Raw genomic sequence first — 21135 nt, forward strand, 5'->3', positions numbered from 1 at the left:
AGCTAACCCCGTGGTAGGAGGGGGCTGTCAAGGACATCAAGCATGGGGGTTACCTGTAGAAGGCTCTGTAGATCCGTTGGGCGTGGGAAGGTGGCTCTGTGCCTCTCCAAGATCTCAAGTTGGGGTTGATGTCTGTGTTGCTGGCAAGGTCGAGGGAGTTTGGACGTCAGGCTCGCTGCAGGGCCATGGCCTGATCTAGAGTCACACTAGAGTGGGGTCTGGCGGGAGGTTGGGCACTTGAGAATGTGTGGCTTGATGAGGCTATGGGTATGTCATCCATGGCTGGTGTAGCGTCCTCTCGTGGTTGGAAGAACTGAGTGGTGGTCGCTTGGGGCTAGGGTGGATGTCTCCCCCGAGGTCTCGACTCCCTAATCAGCGAGTCTGTGGCAATGAAGCTCTAGTAGGAAGAGGCCTAGGCACCGCTAATCTGGATAATCCATGATTGTGGATAAGGGTCCAAACCCCTTGGAACCTCCCTCAGATCCCATAATATACGGTGCACTTGCAATATGAAGTGCTCCTCTGACTCAAACCTCCCTCCGCCATACAGTGCGGCACTAATCTTGTGAATGTATGTGACTGTCTGGAAGAGTGCCTCTCTACCATGGGTGCTACTACAAACTCTGCTAGGATAATATACGTGGGACCGATGGTTTGCTGCGTATCATAGGATGACCTGGGGCCTCTCTACCTTCGGCCATTTGGCCGTTGTGAGATCGGGTGCCCAATAGGGTGCTCCATTACATCAATGCCAGAGTCTCCAAAGTGTCAAATAGCCACATCTTGGTCCTCAGCTCTTGGAAATGGGCCTAGAAGCACTGGCTCTTCGTGAGAGTGAGAGAAGCATACCCTCTTATCAGTCAAGCCTATGCAACATGGCTCATTGAGAAGACCGGTTTGGTAAAAGTGACTCCCAAGTACACATGAGTGTGCAAAAAGTGACTCCCAAGTTCACATATGAGTGTGCAAAAAGTGACTCCCAAGTACACATATGAGTGTGCAATCTCCATTGGGCTGTCCATGTAGGTGAAACTCAGTTGAGATGTGAAAAGAGGGGATGTGTTGAAGACCATAACCTTGGGTTTTCCAAGGTTTACTGTGACATCCCACTATACAGAGAAGTCTTGTAATGTGTCAAGAAGCCTCTAGAGAGCCTTTTGGAGAATGTGTAATAAGCACAATGTTGTTAGCATAAAGTAGTATGGAAACAAGGATGCCTACTAGCGATACGCCTCCTCCCCCTCCTCTATCAATGAAGGCCGAAAACTCGTTGATGAGAGTGGGAGACATTGGGCATCCTTGCTTCACTCCGATGGTACTGGAGATCTCGTCTGATAATCCTCTTGGGCATCCCTCATACCGCTTGATGGTTCAGCATACGTCCGGTCTACAACATCCTTGCGTTTGGTAGTCTCCGTCAATCAATTCTCAGTAAGTTCTCTCCATCGCAACAATTCTCCAAAGTAATACAAGCAAATATTCCTACTTGTAGGGGGGGCGGGCTTTTAGTGGGTAAATTATGACCCAATCTGGTGTCGTTGATGCTCTCTCTTTAACTCTACCTCTTGTGTACAAAAGATTAAAGTGGATTGCTTCATGCTCACTAAATAAAGGTATAAAGAAGGTCTTGCTGGCATTACATGATCTAGCTAGCTGCACGTTACATTGGTATCAGAGCTTCTGGTTGTCACCCAGCTTGACTACCTAAGTGAGAGCAAATCCGTGAATGGTAAAACTAAGGTTAGGAAAAACCACTTAGCCATTCACCATGTCAAGAGAAGAAGGAAGAAGTTACCAAGTGGCAAGAAGGCGTCACTCCAGAAGAAAGTGTCCACGAAGACACGACTGCAGAAGAAAGTGTCTCTGGAGTCTAGAGACACAAGAAAAGAAGAAAAGCTTCTGCAAAGCTGCAAAGCGGAACAAGTTTCTCAAGCTACAACTACAACAAGCAAAAGAAAAAAAAGAACAGCCTAAAGAGCAACCTAAAGAGCAACCTAAAGAGAAGATTACGGAACAGAGTTCCCAAAATTTTCAGCACACGCTTCTTCTCATGGAGCAACAAAGAAGACGGGAACTTGATGAGGCATGCCAAATAGAGGAAGCCAAGTGGGTAGGGAGGCTGAAGATCGACCCCAGTAGGTAGAACGTGCGGCGTTAGAATACCAACATAAGCTAGATCGGGAAGCCATGCAACTTCAACATCATCAATTGCTAGCAACCCTACAAGCTAGTCTTATGGCAACACTTTCCAAAATGGCACTTGGTCCTAGTACCTCATCCGCTGCATCGACCACCGTCATAGGAGCTTAACCAAATTTCAGTAAGTATGATGGTAAGTGATGATCATTCTATAGTTACAAAGTTTATTCACCAATTTTTTGCATATTTTTCTTTAGCTAAAGTTTTAGATCCACAAGACAAAGTGCATGTGGCGGCTCCACACCACATGGGAGAAGCCGTTACTTGGTGGCAGCATTGGCCATGTCTCTATGCAGACCTAACCAGAGGCATGGCCCAATGGGAGACTTTTGTGTCGGACGTCTAAGAAAGATTCCTTCCACCCCAGTACATGACCAATTTGGAGGATGAGTTTTACATACTCTCCCAGAATGGGTCACCCATCTTGACTTATTTCAATAAGGTCATCACTATCGCACAACAATTGGGGAAAACGGAAGACGAGAAGTTGAATCAGTTTCTTAGGGGGTTAGATATGAACATCAGGTTTCCTGTTCGCAATTTCGGGCCTCAGTCTTATGGTCGGGCTTTGACTCTAGCACAAAATCAAGAGACGATGGTGAACGGAGGTAAGCCTAAGTATTTCCAGACTAGTCCCAAACCCTTGCAGCAGTAGCAGTCTTGATCCCAGTCGAGCAAGGGTACTGAGAACAGTAAAGACAGTAAGGACAATAAGTCTCAGAGCACCTTAGGCGCCAAAAAAACCACAGAGGCTAAGCCTAAAAAGACGCCTAAGGAGAAGGCCAAGGAAGGGCATCACTGGAGATTATCTCCAGCCAGAGGGAGCAAAAGCTGTACCAAACAAAGAATCGATGGTTTTTTTGTCATCGAGTAGGCCATGGTAAGAAGGATTGCACTAAGTTATAGGCCACCATGCCTAAGGAGAAGGCCAAGGAGGGCATCACTGGAGGTTATCTCTAGCTAGAGATGAGGGAGCAAAAGCGGTACCAGACAAAGAATCAATGGTTTTTTTGTCATCGAGTAGGCCATGGTAAGAAGGATTGCACTAAGTTATAGGCCACCACGCCTAAGGAGAAGGCCAAGGAGGGCATCACTGGAGGTTATCTCTAGCCAGAGGGAGCAAAAGCGGTACTAGACAGAGAATCATTGGTTTTTTTGTCATCGAGTAGGCCATGGTAAGGATTGCACTCAGTTACAGACCACCAAAGCATCCTCCTCCACAGTGGCCGGCTGAAGCTACATCCACCCCTCCATCTTCAAACATGAATGCCATATAGCCATTACCTACTTTAAATCTAGTATCCCTAGTGGTATTTGATTATAAGAATGAGGGTAGATGAAAGCTCTCATCCGTGCTTATGGCATAGCAAAGGGACAATAGTTCATTGTCCTGTTTGACATGGGCAGCTTGGAGGACGCTGTCTCTCCCCAGTTGGCTAAGAACACGAGTTGCACATTAGGGTATCATAATTTAGTTGTGGACATGTTTACATCTGGTTTTCACATACATATCACTCATTAAGCTCAATAGTTTGAGTTTAATGTTCAAAAGGCCACGTTCAAGCGAGATTCCGTGGGAGGCTGCGCGAAGGTCCTACGAGGCGATGTTGTAGTCCAATATGGTCCCAGTTGTACAAAGGCTGAACTAGCCAAATATATGGTACAGGACGACTTGGCGCATGTTGGGCAAGCTGGCACGTATGGCAGGGTAGTAGGCGGACAATAGAAGGTAGCGCTTAGAGAGAGAGGGAAAGCAAAAGTGGGCGACTAGTTTTTTTTGGAAGAGAAAAAGCGTACTTGGTGCCACTTACAGGGTTATTGTTTTTTTAAAAACTCAACAGTCATGTTATTTTTTTTAAAAAGCTTGGGGTTGTTTTTATTGAAATAGCAAGGGGTGGGACTGTTTTAAGCGTGCACTCTGAAAAAGGTGTCTCTTTTTTTAAAGGAGAAAAAGCTCTTGGGTGTTTTTTTAAAGCCATCAAAGAAAAAGCCTTGGGTCCCTTGTATTCAGCCTATTATGAAATAAATTGAAGGGAGCCCGTTGCAAGGATTTGCAGTCGGGTCTTCATCTCTTGTGCGTGGAGCACAATTGGGATACCTTTATTTTGCATGCTTTTCTCCAATTTCCCACGTGAAACTTGTGTTTCTTCCGCGGCTTTTCAAAATCGGTCACATAGATATCTTGCAGTCTTCTTCTTTTACCATGACGGCACAACTCCACTTTGTTGATGAGGTTTCCGACCATGAGGAAGATTGTCCTCACGGGTCAGGGGAACACCTGGAGGGTGGTCGAGGGGGTTGTGAAAACTTACTTCGAGGAGCAAATGGCTCAACTCCGAGGAGAGTTTTGGAAAGAGAACCGGCTTTTGTAGGATCAAATGGTTGTACTTTAGTTAGCGGTGATTGGTGCAACGGTTCTTGTAGGGCCGGCCAACAAGAGCTCCTTTGCTTGCACCCGAGGCTTTTGTGGGTGAGAAAAAGGACAAGACTCAAGAGGTGGTTGACTCTCAGCTCAACCGTTGGGATGTACAGTTTGAGTGTCACCCGTTGGCGGAAGCTCGGAAGTTTCAGATGGTTAGGGGTCTCCTGAAGGGGGAAAGCCTTGACATGGTTGAGAGAACTTAGGAATAAACGGAGTACGTGGGTAGAGTTTGTGTCACCAATTGGCCGACCATTTGGTCCATCTCCAGATTTGTGTCTCGTTCACTTGAGGCCAGGCCGGTGTCTCATGTGAAGGGGCCAGTTTTTTTTTGCATAACATGGACGGGAGCCAGATTGGTGCCACCTGTGTGTTAGCAGGATGGTGTCGTATGGACGGGAGCCAGACTGGTGCCACCCGTGTATGACCTGGACTGTGTTCTGTCCATGGGATTGTCACGCCTTGGAAGAGCCAGTATTGTAAAAAGCTAGACGACACTCAATCTTGTTGGCCAACCCTTGAGAAGGAGCTTTATGCTGTGATTCATGCTCTCAAGGTTTGGAGACATTATTTATATAGCTTCAAGTTTGTGGTATTGACTGATCATCAGTCAATCAAGTATGTGTGATGCGGATGATTTGAGAGGAAGGAAAGCTCGTTGGGCTGAGTTAATGCAAGATTTTGATTTTGAGATTCGTTATAGAAAAGGGTCCATGAATAGTGTTGCAGATGCGCTTAGTCGAATTAGAGAGGTGAATACTTTGTGGTTCAGCGAGATTTCTACTGACTTATTTTAGTCATTGAGAGGGCTTTGCAGGACTGATAGTTATTTTGGTCCATTTTGGCAGATTTTCTAGGACGGGAGCTCATTGATTGACCAAGACTCAATGACTGAGCAGTCTACCATTCAGGCTGCACGAGGCCAGTGGATGATTCGGAATGGTTTACTATTCCGTAACGACAAAATTTGTGTACCACAGATCCCGGACATTAGGTCCAAGATTCTTAAGGAGTGTCACGACGCCCCTTTTGTTGGACACCCTGGGGTACACAAGACGCTATCGTTAGTGAAACACACTTTTTATTGGCCAAAGATGAAAGGGTATGTAGAAGATTATGTTCTCAAGTGTCAAATTTGTCAGGCAAATAAAGCTGAACGCTTTAGACAGGCTGGGTTGTTGCATCCTTTGCAAATCCCAGGTAATAAATGGGAAAGTATTCCCATGGAATTTATAATCGGATTGCCAAGAACACATCAAGGCCACGATTCTATTTGGGTTGTGGTAGATCGCTTGACAAAAATGGCTAGATTTTTACCGACCCGGAAGACTATTACAGCTACGCAATTAGCACGGCAGTTTATCGAGCAATTGTTTAGACTGTACGGGTTACCGCAGGACTTAGTCAGTGATAGGGACTCTAAGTTTACGAGTGATTTTTGGAAACTTGTTTTTGAGAAGTTGGAAACAACTTTGAAATTGAGTTCCTCAGATCATCGTCAATTTGATGGCCAGACTGAAAGAGCGAATTAGATTTTGGAGGATATGTTTCGAGCATATGTATCCAAAAGACAGAGTTTATGGGAGGATTATCTTCCTATGTTAGAATTTGCATATAACAGTACTAAGCATACGAGTACATGTTTAGTCCTTTCATGCTTATGTATGGTTTTCAACCTAGATCATCTGTTACAGTAGGATTCTCAGAACTTCAGCATGATGCAGCACGTAATTTTTTGCAAGATATGCAGGAAATGTTACAAGTTGCGAAGGAATCTATTAGAAGTGCTCAAGACCGAGACAGATTTTATTCTAATAGACATTGTTTACCGAGAGAGTTCTCTGAAGGAACGATGGTGTATTTGAGAGTTCCGAAAGATTTCGAGACTTTACGGACACGTCGATCTCCGAAATTCTCCCCTAGATACTGTGGACCATTTCATATTACAAGAAGGATTGGTTCAGTTGCATCTGAATTGGATTTGCCTTCTCATGTGAAAGTTCATCCTGTATTTCATGTCAGTAGACTTAAGGAAGTACTGGGTGGAACAGACCAGTTCGTTACTCCTCAAGAAATCATAGATGTCGAGGACATGACATTTGTTCCGCACGAACGAGAAAAGATTCTTGGATTTCGTGAAAGAAGATTACGTAATACGCTTATCATCACGGAATACAAAATCCAGTGGAAGGATCGTTTTGAGGAGGATGCTACATGGGAGACATTGACTACTCTTCAGAGAGATTACCCTGGCTTTTTTTTTTTTTTTTTCGAGAAAAGATCCTTTCATTAGTTATATAAAAAACACCGGTAGGGCTACAAAAGACCCTCTCCTGCTCATAAGAAAACAGAGCAGAGATCAAAGCAAGGCAGGTAGGGAGACTCTCCCTAGGTGCAAAAAAGTACAAATATAAGTGCAAAGAACTGAGGGGCTATATCATACAATAGGAGGGGGGAAAAGCCAAACAGGTGGCCTGTAGTGTCAGCGGGGGGAACCCGCGTGTAGGGTATAGAAGGGGCCGCTCCACCAAGTGGTGTGAAAGGCCTGGCGCCGCAAGATCGCCTCATCCGAGTCGCCCTGGATGCGGTCATGCTGTCCTCGCAGGGTGTGGATCAACTCTTGCCAAATCCCCCGAACAGTCTCTGCTGGTGGCTCCAGTCTCTCCTCAAAGGCCTTGAAACACCAGGCTCTCCAAGTGAACCAGATGGTGAGGTTGTTGAGGAGCTCCCATCGGAGATCCCTCTCTTGTGTCCATACCCTGGCTTTTTAGTGAGCTCAAGAGTGAGCTCTTAGAGGAAGGGGAGTAATTGGTCGGTACGTCAACCTAGTTAGCTCAGCTCGTGGCTCGGTGGGGACAGCCAAGACTGTGGGCTTGCCCACGGCTGTCATGGTTGGGAGGTGAGTCAGGCCTGCACCCCCTTGTTGTTTGTTTGTTTGTAGGTTTCAAGTCTCGTACCACGAGCGTTCTACGAGGAGATCCGATGGGGATTTGACAGTGGTATCAGAGCATGCCTCGTGAACGAGCAAGTTGGTAGGTAGAGAAGATGAGGTCGAAGAAAGGTATGTGTTCAAGAAGCTTGCTGTTTTGCTTAAGCATGTTGTTGTTTTTTCAGATAGTATGTGCTTTTTCATCAAAGAACCCGTGATGGAGAAGGTGGTCTATAGAGTAGGGTTGATTTGTTTTGCAAGAAGAAGGCTGAAGATACTTGTGCAGTGGCATGAACAAGTTGGGTGAGAAAACAGGAAAAAAAAAGCATGTTTGCTTTTGGTTGAACACGAGAGAGAGAGAGAGAGAGAGAGAGAGAGAGAGAGAGAGAGAGAGAGAGAGGGGCAAACGATGGGGATCGTTGGCGGTGCTGGTCGAGTACTGCTGGCCGGGTACAAGAGTTGCTACCGGCTGATGTAGGCGCAAGCGCAAAGATGGCTGGCTATGCAGGCCGGCGCCCAAACCTACGCAGGCCGGCGCCCGGGTCTACGCAGGCCGGCGCCTGGGCCTACGCAGGTAGGTGTCCAGGCCTGCGTAGGCGGCCAAGCCTAGGCGAAGGCTGGCGCAGGCGACTATGGATACCCGACAGCAGCGTAGGTGAGGGTAGCAAGGCAAAGCCGGCGGCACTATTTTCAGAAAAAAATAATAATCAAAAAAAGCATTCAAGCGCCGAATTGGGCTTTTGTTTTTTTTAAAGAAACCCAAAAAAAAAAACAAAACATACGCTTGCTTTCGTTTTTTTAATGGATTAAACTTTAAAAAAAAAAAGAGTTTCAAGACCCATCCAAGGTTTAAAGGTGTTTTTTTTAAATAAAGAAAGCAGAATTTCGGGTATGGATACCTTGGCCTCTGCTTTAGGCCCCAATATTACTCCGGAACCGTTCGGGGGCGAGCAAAAGCAGCGTACCAAGGATATCGTGGACACATGGCTACATAAGTGGCAGGTCCATTTTCAGTTTCATCCATATGATGATGGAAAAAATATCCAGTTAGCAGCAGGTTTCCTCTCAGGCAAAGCTTTGCTTTGGTGGAAGAAACACAACCCTAAGCCAACAACTTGGGCACAATTCGAAGACGTCTTCAAGAAGGAATTCCTCAAGAAAGAGGATGATTATGATGTTGTTGCCCGGTTTACCGCTTTGACCATGACCTCGCAGCACCTCACTTATGAGGTCTACCTCTAGAAGTTTAGGGACTTGCAAATGAAAGCTACAAAGATGGATCCCACTACTCTTTTGGGGTTCTTCGTAGCTGGTTTACCAGACTCATACCGTTTACAGGTTAAAAATAACAAATGCAAAACATTGGACGAAGCCATTCATTCAGCTCGTATCTATGATGATACAATGGTCTCTTCCAAGTCTAAACCTGTTACCGAGCAGGGGAACAAGCATAAAAGAAAGTTCTCCGCACCTATGGCTAACACGACTGAAGGAAAGTCTTCGGACCAATCTTCGAAGAATTCAAGGTCGACACCAGCGAAGAAGAAACGACTCCTTTAAGGCTTTAAAGCTTAAGACGGAGGGCCGTTGTTTTATCTGCGAAGAAAAAGGACACATGCGTAACGAGTACCCGAAGCAAAAGGGTGCCAAGACCAACGCAGGACCCAAGCCAAAGGCAGCTAACCAGTTGTCTTTGACAGGTACGTCAGTTACTGTACTTTCTCGCCCTAGTTCATGTTCTGATTGTCTGTTCAACTCTAAAGTTTTTGGCTTGCATGATCTTCTCCGAGTTTATGGAGAAGTGAATGGCCATAGAATCCACATTCTTATAGACCCTGGAAGCTCACACAACTTTGTTAACTACAAACTTGTGCAGAAATTGAGTCTTGATACGTCACCCAGCGATCATACCTATGAGGTACGCCTACCTGTGGGTCGGCAAGTATGGGATCGAAAGGTGGAGATGCTACCAATCTAGATTTAGGACTACAAAGATACTCTGGAATGCTATATTCTGCACCTAGAACATGTAGACTTGTTATTAGGGATTGAGTGGTTTAAGACTCTTCAAGTCTAGATAGATTGGTCTAGTCATATTTTTTCTTTTCAGCATACGAACACCCAGTATAGTATTTTAGGTGATTGTATACATCCCTCTCAGGGACCTCTCGTAAATACAGTTGATTTTGGAAATATAATGGATTCTTCTTTGTATATCGCTTTCCATTGTGTATTGATTTGTCACGTGCATCCCGCACTTGGATGCCACGTAGACATTTGTGTACAGAAGGTGCAGGACCTGGGATGGTGAACTGGTCCCATGTGAGCCCAGTCCGGGACGAGTCAGCCAGGGATCCATCTCAGTCGTCCGAGGTCAGGTGTGCATCGTCCTGCACATGAGTCCAAGGTCAGGTGTGCATTGTCCTGCACATGAAGCAGTGCCAGTCCGCGCTGTGAGTCTCCCTCTGGAATGATGTCAGATGTGCTGAGTATCTGGTTTGCAACTGGATGCCAGGCCTCTGTAGGCATGTAGTTTGCATGTAGAGATGGGGCCAGCCCATAGGGCTACCCCAGGGCAAGGTTTTGCATTGGCATACTTAGCATGGGCATGGGGGAGGTATAGAACCACCCCCAAGGGGCCAGGAGGGCCCAAGATATTGCCCACCAGCCAAGGCAAGGGCTGGAGGGGCAGTCCGCCAGCTCCAGAGCCTCTGGACAGGCAGCCGACAGAGATTAAAACCCTAAAACAGCAGGCGGCCAGGTGTGGGGGGCAGTCGCACACCTCTGCGCAGCATGCCCAGCAGCCAGGGGCTGTCCCAGAAGCATGCGCAGGCTGGACAGGGTCTAAACAAGTGTGAAAACACTTTATTAAAGTGTGAACACAATTTATTAACAAGACTCAGTCGTGGGCTGTCCTGAAGCCAGCCGACTGCATGAAGGGAGTAGTATAAATACCCCAGCCCATAATCCCATCATTTATCTCATAATTCACCAAGAGCTCCAAGCATTCAAGGGCCAGGACAGCCAAGGGTTTGCTAAAGCTAAGGGGGTGAAGGACTGAAGGTCAAGGGCAGGTTTTCCAGCCAAGAAAAGGTCAAGTACTTTGTATTTGTTTCAGTTTTACATCATTCTAATAAAGCAAATACACCATACGTGGTGGGGGCCCTACAGAGGGTAATTGGGACCCAATACTGTGTCCTTCTCCATCTCCCCCTTCTCTCTCTATTTTCTGCACATCGTCTTTCAGTTTGTGCGTTAATTCCGTCGCGAAAAGAGTGTTGTTTTCCGAGTTTTGAAGTACCGATCCTTCTCCGAAGCTTCCGCAGATTACATGATTCCACTTTCTTCCTTTCTCATCCCTTCCATGGATGTCAATGAATTAAGTGTGTTTGAAAGCAAAGAATTACAGAAGATACTTGATTCGTTTCAAGATGTATTTCCTAAGGAACTGCCATCGGGTTTACCACCTGAAAGGGCAATAGATCATCGTATTGACTTGATCCCTGGTGCCCATCCTGTCAGTATTCCACCTTACAGGATGAGCCAAGCTGAGGAAGATGAGTTGGCTAAACAACTTGAAGATTATTTGAGGATGGGTTTGATCCGTCCAAGTAGATCACCTTGGGGTGCACCTGTGTTGCTTAGGAGAAAGAAGGACAACACGTGGAGAATGTGTATAGATTACAAGAGATTGAACAAGCTGACAATTAAAAACCGTTATCCTCTCCCTAGATCAGATGACTTGATTGACCGGATAGCAGGAGCGAAATATTTCATGAAGATAGATTTATGTACTGGCTATTACGAGATATGTATTCATGAAAGGCATGTCGAAAGAACCGCTTTTCGGACTAGGTATGGCCATTACAAGTTTCTCGTATTACCTTTTGGGTTAACCAATGCTCCAGCCACTTTCCAGCAAATGATGAACGATCTTTTTCGTGAACATTTGGGGAAATTTGTGTGGTGTTCCTGGATGATATTTTGATATATAGTCGTACTCTTGAGGATCATGCTAGACACCTCACGATTGTCTTATCTATTTTAAGACAGAATCGACTATATGCTAAGTTAAGTAAATGTGAGTTTTTTATGACAGACATCATTTAGAGACTATAATGAAAAAGCACAGCATATGGAATATAATGTTCCATGAACAATGCCTATTCAACATTTTCTGATTCCACAAGATCACTAGAGATGGATTGAGCATTGACTATGACCGAGTTCAGAAGGTTCTGAACTGGCCTATACCGCGAACAGGGAAACAACTTCGTTCTTTTCTCGGTTTTCTTGTTTTTCTTCGGAAATCTGTGCGGGAGTACTCTCAGCTCACACTACCGATGACCGACTTATTGACAGGTCGTGGATGTAAGTCAAATCAGTCTATCACTTGGAATAACGATTTCAGACTTTTGAAAGATAAAGTCAAGGAAGCACCTTTCTTAGCATTACCCGATCGTAGTCGGCCTTATGTTCTTGAAACTAATAGTGACTATGTCATCGGGGCTGCTCTATTTCAAGATGGTAGACCGATTGCTTTTGAAAGTAAAAAGCTAGACGACACTCAATCTCGTTGGCCAACCCTTGAGAAGGAGCTTTATGCTATGATTCATGCTCTCAAGGTTTGGAGACATTATTTATATGGCTCCAAGTTTGTGGTATTGATTGATCATAAGTCAATCAAGTATGTGCGTGATGCGGATGATTTGATAGGAAAGAAAGCTTTGTTGGACTGAGTTAATGCAAGATTTTGATTTTGAGATTCGTTATCAGAAAGGGTCCATGAATAGTGTTGCAAATGCGCTTAGTCGAATTAGAGAGGTGAATACTTTGTCGTTCATCGAGATTTCTATTTACTTATTTCAGTCATTGAGAGGGCTTTGCACGACTGATAGTTATTTTGGTCCATTTTGGCAGAAGATCTAGGACAGGAGCTCATTGATTGACCAAGACTCAATGACTGAGCAGTCTACCATTCAGGCTGCACGAGGCCAGTGGATGATTCGGAATGGTTGACTATTCCGTAATGACAAAATTTGTGTACCACAGATCCCGGACATTAGGTCCAAGATTCTTAAGGAGTGTCACGACGGCCCTTCTGCTGGACACCCTGGGATACACAGGACGCTATCGTTAGTGAAACACACTTTTTATTGGCCAAAGATGAAAGGGTATGTAGAAGATTATGTTCTCAAGTGTCAAATTTGTCAGGCAAATAAAGCTGAACGCTTTAGACAGGCTGGGTTGTTGCATCCTTTGCAAATCCCAGGTAATAAATGGGAAAGTATTCCCATGGAATTTATAATCGGATTGCCAAGAACACATCAAGGCCACGATTCTATTTGGGTTGTGGTAGATCGCTTGACAAAAATGGCTAGATTTTTACCGACCCGGAAGACTATTACAGCTACGCAATTAGCACGGCAGTTTATCGAGCAATTGTTTAGACTGTACGGGTTATCGCAGGACTTAGTCAGTGATAGGGACTCTAAGTTTATGAGTGATTTTTGGAAACTTGTTTTTGAGAAGTTGGAAACAACTTTGAAATTGAGTTCCTTAGATCATCGTCAATTTGATGGCCAGACTGAAAGAGTGAATCAGATTTTGGAGGATATGTTTCGAGCATATGTATCCAAAAGATAGAGTTCATGGGAGGATTATCTTCCTATGTTAGAATTTGCATATAACAGTACTAAGCATACGAGTACAGGTTTTAGTCCTTTCATGCTTATGTATGGTTTTCAACCTAGATCACTTGTTACAGTAGGATTCTCAGGACTTCATCATGATGCAGCACGTAATTTTTTGCAAGATATGCAGGAAATGTTACAAGTTGCGAAGGAATCTATTAGAAGTGCTCAAGACCGAGACAGATTTTATTCTAATAGATATTGTTCACCGAGAGAGTTCTCTGAAGGAACGATGGTATATTTGCGAGTTCCGAAAGATTCCGAGACTTTAGGGACAGGTCGATCTCCGAAATTATCCCCTAGATACTGTGGACCATTTCGTATGACACGAAGGATTGGTTCAATTGCATATGAATTGGATTTGCCTTCTCATGTGAAAGTTCATCCTGTATTTCATGTCAGTAGACCTAAGGAAGTACTGGGTGGAACAGACCAGTTAGTTACTCCTCAAGAAATCATAGATGTCGAGGACATGACATTTGTTCCGCACGAACTTGAAAAGATTCTTGGATTTCGTGAAAGAAGATTACGTAGTACGCTTATCACGGAATACAAGATCAAGTGGAAGGATCGTGTTGAGGAGGATGCTACATGGGAGACATTGACTACTCTTCAGAGAGATTACCCTGGCTTTTTAGTGAGCTCAGGAGTGAGCTCTTAGAGAAAGGGGAGTATGTCATGTGCATAGTGTGTATCTACTGTGTGCTACACACACACAAGACTAGCTTCGAGGTTTTGGGAAGCTTGGAGCTAGGCAGGCTGATTGGCGAGCTGCCTCATGGTCACTTATGCATGTTGACCCTTATGCTGGTCTATGCTAGACGCTTTCTCTGATGTGATGTCTACTGCAGATGCCTTTTATGTTGTTTTCCCTTGCAGCGGGATTGTTTCTACAGTGTTGACATTGTCACTTTCTCACATGTGATGTTTACTGGGAGTGCCTTTTACACACTTGGCCAGTGTTGGCTTGCTCTCATGGTTTTGACATGTCACATGTATATTATTCATTGTGGGATTATGCATCTTTACACTTGCCACACATGCCACTGATCATGGCATCACTGAGAATTGACCCATTCTCTCATAGCATTGGCTGATGCCCGCCTCGAGCCCCCACTTTTTCTCCCCATTTTCAGCTTTTCCCATTGCTGAATTTTTACTTTTATCAGCCCTACCATTGCTGATTTTTTTCCTCATCGGATCCTCCATTGATGAGTTTAACTTTTGCAGCTTACATTGCATGTCTCACAGGTATGACTTCTAGATCTTGTTGCCTTTACACATGCATATATCTCCTACCTCTTCCTATGCTTATCACTGGTGCAGTTGCAGAGCATTGATGTGGATTACGTGCAGTTCAGCTTGGCATTTGGATGCTTGCCTTCAGGGGGGGTATTATGTGATGCCTCTTGATTTGATGCAGTTGATGTCCACATGATCTTTGCCATGCATTTCTGGTGATGCATTTTTGTACTACAGTGCTCTAGCATTAGCACTATGACATTGGGGATTCTCCTTTTCCCTGTCATATAGTGCTTGCTTTTTCCATTAGCACTGCAGCTCAGTCTTAATGCGGAGCATAGTGTATGGCAGCATTCACAGCTTTATCACCCTACTAGTACCCGTTCACACCATTCACATGAGGGGGGTTTGTTGGTCATGTCCACTCCCGGCTAGTTTAGGTGTGAACCCAGCTTACTCATGGGCACTTTTTCCCTGTGATTGGACACAGGTTTTTTCCCCGTGTGAACACACTTATGTGTGGTGGGCACTTAGCCCTAGGTCTTTTAGTACTCACTTGTACTTTCATTTTCATATCATTATTGAGTACATCTTTTCCAGCACTCACGTTTCTTCGTGCTTGAGGTTGTGTGTGTGTGTGTGTGTGTGTGTGTGTAGGCTAGCTTCCCTCCTACCCAACATTGGTATCAGAGCTTTTCCAGCACTCACGTTTCTCTGTGCTTGAGGTTGTGTGTGTGTGTGTGTGTGTGTGCAGGCTAGCTTCCCTTCTACTCAACACTGTAGAAACAATCCTGTTGCTACCCGTTCACACTATTCACTTGAGGGGGGTTTGTTGGTCATGTCCACTCCCGGCTAGTTCAGGTGTGAACCCAGCTTACTCACAGGCACTTTTTCCCTGTGACTGGACACAGGTTTTTTCCCTGTGTGAATACACTTATGTGTGTTGGGCACTTTGCCCTAGGCCTTTTTAGTACTCACTTGTACTTTCATTTCATATCATTATTGAGTACATCTTTTCCAGCACTCTCACGTTTCTCTGTGCTTGAGGTTGTGTGTGCGTGTGTGTGTGTGTGTGCGTGTGTGCGCGCGCGTGTGTGTGCAGGCTAGCTTTCCTCCTACCCAACAGGCATAGCCATATTGTGCAGGATGATTGTTCCATCATCCAGGTGCACTTGAGGGCGATTGATTTTGTGTTTCCACTTGGTTTTTAGACTTTTGCTGCAGGTTCTTATGGAACAAGCAAGAGTCTCATGTCACTTTGACACGAAGGCATAGCCATATTGTGCAAGATGATTGTTCCATCATTGAGGTGCACTTGAGGGCGATTGATTTTGTTATATGAGGCGTCTCTGCTCGACGGATGCCTTACTGTGCCGTTGAGTGCAATGGAGGACACTTGCTATTTTTCAAGAGGGGGGTATGTTACGGCCCTGTGTTTTTCTCTTGACATTATGGAAGTGTGCAGGGGAACATGGTGGACAATGTGGATGGCACTATTTTGGGCAGCATGCTAGGGTTTGGCACTGTGCCGGACAGCTTATTAGTGGCCAGATGGTTGCACGCGATGGACAGGCTTGGGGATCCGCTTTTTGCACGTGGGACTCCCCTCTTGTTGGGTGCAGCCAGCTTTTTGGAGTTTTAAAAGCGAAAAAGCTTTTATTTTTGAATAAAAAGCGTAAGTGCGGTATTTTTAGCTTTTGGCCTCACTTAGGGCACAAAAATAGATTATTTTTAGGGAGGCTGGTGGCGTGGAGTCGAGAAGATCTCTCTCTCTCTCTCTCTCTCTCTCTCTTGGTTTTTAGACTTTTGCTGCAGGTTCTTATGGAACAAGCAAGAGTCTCATGTCACTTTGACACGAGGGCATAGCCATATTGTGCAGGATGATTGTTCCATCATCTAGGTGCACTTGAGGGCAATTGATTTTGTGTTTCCACTTGGTTTGTAGACTTTTGCTACAGGTTCTTATTGAACAAGCAAGAGTCTCATCTCACTTTGACATGAGGGCATATCCATATTGTGCAAGATGATTGTTCCATCATTGAGGTGCACTTGAGGGCGATTGATTTTGTTATATGAGGCATCTCTGCTCGACAAATGCCTTACTGTGCCATTGAGTGCAATCGAGGACGCTTGTATTTTTCAAGAGGGGGTATGTTACGGCCCTGTGTTTTTCTCTTGACATTATGGAAGTGTGCACGGGAACACGGTGGACAGTGTGGATGGCACTATTTTGGGCAGGCATCGTGCTAGGGTTTGGCACTGTGCCGGAAAGCTTATTAGTGGCCAGATGGTTGCACGCGATGGACAGGCTTGGGGATCCGCTTTTTGCACGTGGGACTCCCCTCTTGTTGGGTGCAGGCAGCTTTTTGGAGTTTTAAAAGCGAAAAAGCTTTTATTTTTGAATAAAAAGCATAAGTGCGGTATTTTTAGCTTTTGGCCTCACTTAGGGCACAAAAATAGATTATTTTTAGGGAGGTCTGGTGGCGTGGAGGAGTAGGGAGGAGCATGCTGCCATCCTTGGGCATCGTGGGGGTTGCTTTATTATACAGGGAGGAGCTTCAACATGTGATACAGGTGGTCGGAAGGGATGAGGCCGCACGGTTTTTGTGGGTGAGGATCCAGACAGAGAGGGCCCGAGACATTTACCTTGCACTGTGTTACTTTGCACCCTCCAATTCTAAATATGCCACCCATGGAGAGTCCCCGTACCTGTCCCTTTATGGTGACATTAAGAAGTTTTCTAGTCTAGGGGACATCCTCTTGGCTGGAGACTTTAATGCCCGCACCACAGGTGCACAGGTACCCTTCTTTGAGACAGATGATCCCATGTACGAGGAGATTGATACGATGGGTACAGATCCGGAGTGGACACCACAGGATACAACAGCCTGCACAGACTATGGAGAGTATCTCTTAGCCCTCGGCGGGGCTCATAGGCTAGCCATTTATAATGGCCTGGCTAGATGGCCTAGATCCAACTCCTTCACCTCCTACCCCTTTGGACATGGAGCTAGTACAGTGGACTACCTAATGGGATCCCTCTCTTTGATCCCACTCATTTCGGAGCTTACCATCTCTGCTCACCCCATCGGTGTTGTAGCCGACCATGCATACCTGGCCTTCTCACTCACATGCCGATACACCATGCAACCACCGTCCGAGATACCACTTCACCAGAGAGACCTCTTCCATCTATTCTGATCACGTCTACCGCATCCTCTGCGACCTTGACCTCGATCTCGACCCCCACTTCCTACTTGACGAGCTTACTACACACCTCTCAGCCACCCTCCATACGTCCGCTGCAGCCGCCTTCTCACACTCCAGAGCCACCCCTACATCACTAGGAGGGACTGTCCCACAGAATAGCTGGTACGACGAGGAATGTCGTGATACCTGAGCCCGTCTACATCGGGAGATGGCACTAGGATCCACCACTCACCAACAGGCACGAGTGATCTTTTGACGTCTCACACGGATAAAGAAGAGAGCCTCCCTAGCAAGGCTTGAGCAGGAGCTATACCAGCTATTTCTTGGAAGGGACTGTAAGGAGGCCTGGAGGATCTTCTAGGATCATCACCTTCCAACTCCGATTACTTCACCCAACACCTGGCACACCTATGCCACCTCTCTCTACCATGTCCCCGAGCAGCCACCTCTCCCCCATCCACCCGAACCTCATCCCCCACACTCTTCCTTCTTTCACCTTAGCATGGTGAGAGATGCTATTGACAGGATGGAGACTGGGAGAGTATAGGATCATGATGGACTCCTCACCGAGCATTTCTCCCATGCTAGAGACATGCTAGCCCCTTTACTGGTTCACATGTTTAACAGGGCTTTATGTGAAGGCTTCCCTGTCAGCTAGTCATCGAATACTATTGTACCTATCTTGAAAGCAGGTGACCCCATGGACCCCAACAACTATAGGACTATCATGATTCGTCCCACCTTGGCCAAGATTTATGGTTTGATTTTGGAGCATGAGCTTAGTAGATGGTCCGAGGAGCAGAGACTCAGAGCATCAGCGCAGGCAGGCTTTAGGAGAGGGCACTCCACACTAGATCATATCTTTACACTACGGGGGATCATTGAGGAGGGGAGAGCTCACGGGCAATGGATATACTGCTGCTTTGTGGATTTCCGCAAAGCTTTTGATACTGTCCCACGGGCCAGACTGATGAGGAGATTGCAGGATATGGGAGTGCCAGTAGAGATGATGTGGGGGATCATTACACTCTATGAGTTAGTCACAAGCAGAATACGGGCTCTAGGAGGTGACTCAGAGATCATACACAGCACTATCGGGGTGAAGCAAGGCTGCCCCTTGTCTCCTACTCTATTTGGTCTATACATTGACGAGATCTTGGATTACATAGATAGACAGGGAGGATCAGGAGCACATTTGGCAGGAGTCCTGATACCGATCCTCTTGTATGCAAATGATATTGTTCTTATTTCTGATTCACCAGAGGGACTGCAGAAGCATTTGGATGCATTACATGCCTTTTGCGAGGACCGGGACCTTACTTTGAACCTTGGAAAGACTAAGGTCATGATCATTAACACCTCCTCACAGTGGATAAGTAGATATGCAGTACAGTTTACATACAGTGGAGAGCCTGTGGAGTATGTTACCTCGTATGTATACCTTGGGATCACTTTTGCTGGACCTCAGTTCTCGATGCGGAAGGCGGCCAATGCTAGATTGATGAGGGGATATGCAGCCCTTGGCTCGCTAGAGAGGCAATGCTCACAGATACAGTTTCAGGAGCCGAGGACGAAGCTTTGGCTATTTGATACTCTAGTTACACCCGCACTACTGTATGGTGCCCCCATCTGGGGTCCTAGCTTATACCATAGGAGGAGACGGAGGAGAGAGCTGGCTAAGACAGATAGAGAGGAGGTATATGATGGGTGGAAGCCGATGGAGAGGCCCCTAGTGGCGATGATCTCACGCATGATTAGGAGTAAACCATCAGTGCCACATGAGATTGTGCGGGCAGAGATGTGGGTTGCACCGATAGTGACAGAGGCTCTATTCCAGACAGTGACATACTGGCATAGGCTATGGGAGCTTCCACTTGATAGATACCCCCGGCTAGCCCTGGAGTCCTCGAGACAGTTGACACTTGAGGGAGATACAGAGTGCTGGTATGCACAGGTAGGCACTTGGTTTGGCATGCACGGTATGCGGATGGAGGCACTCCCCCCTTTCCAGTACAGCATAGAGGCCCCGGCATTTGCTCTCAGCCGCACAGAGAGGAACAGGGTTATCATGAAGGACATTGTCAGACTGGATACTCAGAGGACATGGAGTTCACCTAGTCGTCCACTGGGGACAAAGATGGCCTTCTACAGAGATCACCTCCTATGCTTGACAGAGGATGGGTTCATCATCCGTCCACGCTACATGGACATACACCTATCATTTGGGGTGAGATGTGCGATCGGCCAGATCCGCACCTCATCCCACCAACTGAGAGTGGAGACTGCCAGATATGGGCCTAGGGCGGCCGCACTAGAGGACAGGATATGCCAGCTCTGTCACATAGAGCCCGAGACAGAGGACCATTACATACCCTGTGTGCTATGAGATTCGGGGGAGGTTCCACTGCCTCTTCCGAGTTGGGTTCGGTCCACTTTCTAGGATCATGGACTTCCTGGATCAGAGTGGGACTTTTTCTTCTAGAGCTCCGTAGACACAGGGAGTCCTTAGTGAGATCCAGATCAGCTGTACTTGCTGGAGGACCAGCACAAAGAGCTCTCACTGACTTCTTCCATACCAGCACTCCGAGGGCCGATCCACCCATCATACCCAGACCACAGGCTAGTGTAGGAGCTCGTCCGAGAGGTGTGACACTCGACAGAGCCACTGAGTTATGCAGAGCTCGACGCCCCAGACCCCATGGCCCTCGCCCACGGCCATGCCACCACAGGAAGATCCGGGCCATCATCTCCCATCATCACAAGACCTTCTCCCGCCAGCTCAGTTTTACCACCTTGAGCACCATGTCATAGCGGCCCATGAGGGATGTATTAGGGTGATATGAGAGCTCTCTGCTCATGTACCTAGATCAGATTTTAAAGTTCTAGATTTTTGTTATCTTTCTTTATTACTATTTTGTACCCACGATTATGTACCTCATGGATATGATGTAACCTTTTGGTCTCATAGGTCATTTTGGCCTTTTGAAGACGTTAATACAACTCTCTCTCTCTCTCTCTCTCTCTCTCTCTCTCTCGGTTTTTAGACTTTTGCTGCAGGTTCTTATGGAACAAGCAAGAGTCTCATGTCACTTTGACACGAGGGCATAGCCATATTGTGCAGGATGATTGTTCCATCATGCAGGTGCACTTGAGGGCGATTGATTTTGTGTTTCAACTTGGTTTTAAGACTTTTGCTTTAGGTTCTTATGGAACAAGCAAGAGTCTCATGTCACTTTGACACGAGGGCATAGCCATATTGTGCAAGTAGATTGTTCCATCATCGAGGTGCACTTGAGGGCGATTGATTTTGTTATATGAGGCATCTCTGCTCGACAAATGCCTTACTGTGCCATTGAGTGCAATCGAGGACGCTTGCTATTTTTCAAGAGGGGGGTATGTTACGGCCCTGTGTTTTTCTCTTGACATTATGGAAGTGTGCACGG

General features: G+C 46.2%; 1 protein-coding gene across 1 annotated transcript in view; it reads left to right on the top strand.

Moving 5' to 3' along the window:
- The window catches only part of LOC147604072 (heterogeneous nuclear ribonucleoprotein 1-like), a 61174-nt gene that overhangs the window by 2519 nt on the left and 37520 nt on the right, over positions 1–21135 (top strand). The window lies entirely within an intron of this gene.

This window comes from Cibotium barometz, chromosome 62, assembly GCF_041138505.1.
Source record: "Cibotium barometz isolate CiBa-2024 chromosome 62, ASM4113850v1, whole genome shotgun sequence".
Taxonomy (NCBI): Eukaryota; Viridiplantae; Streptophyta; class Polypodiopsida; order Cyatheales; family Cibotiaceae; genus Cibotium; species Cibotium barometz.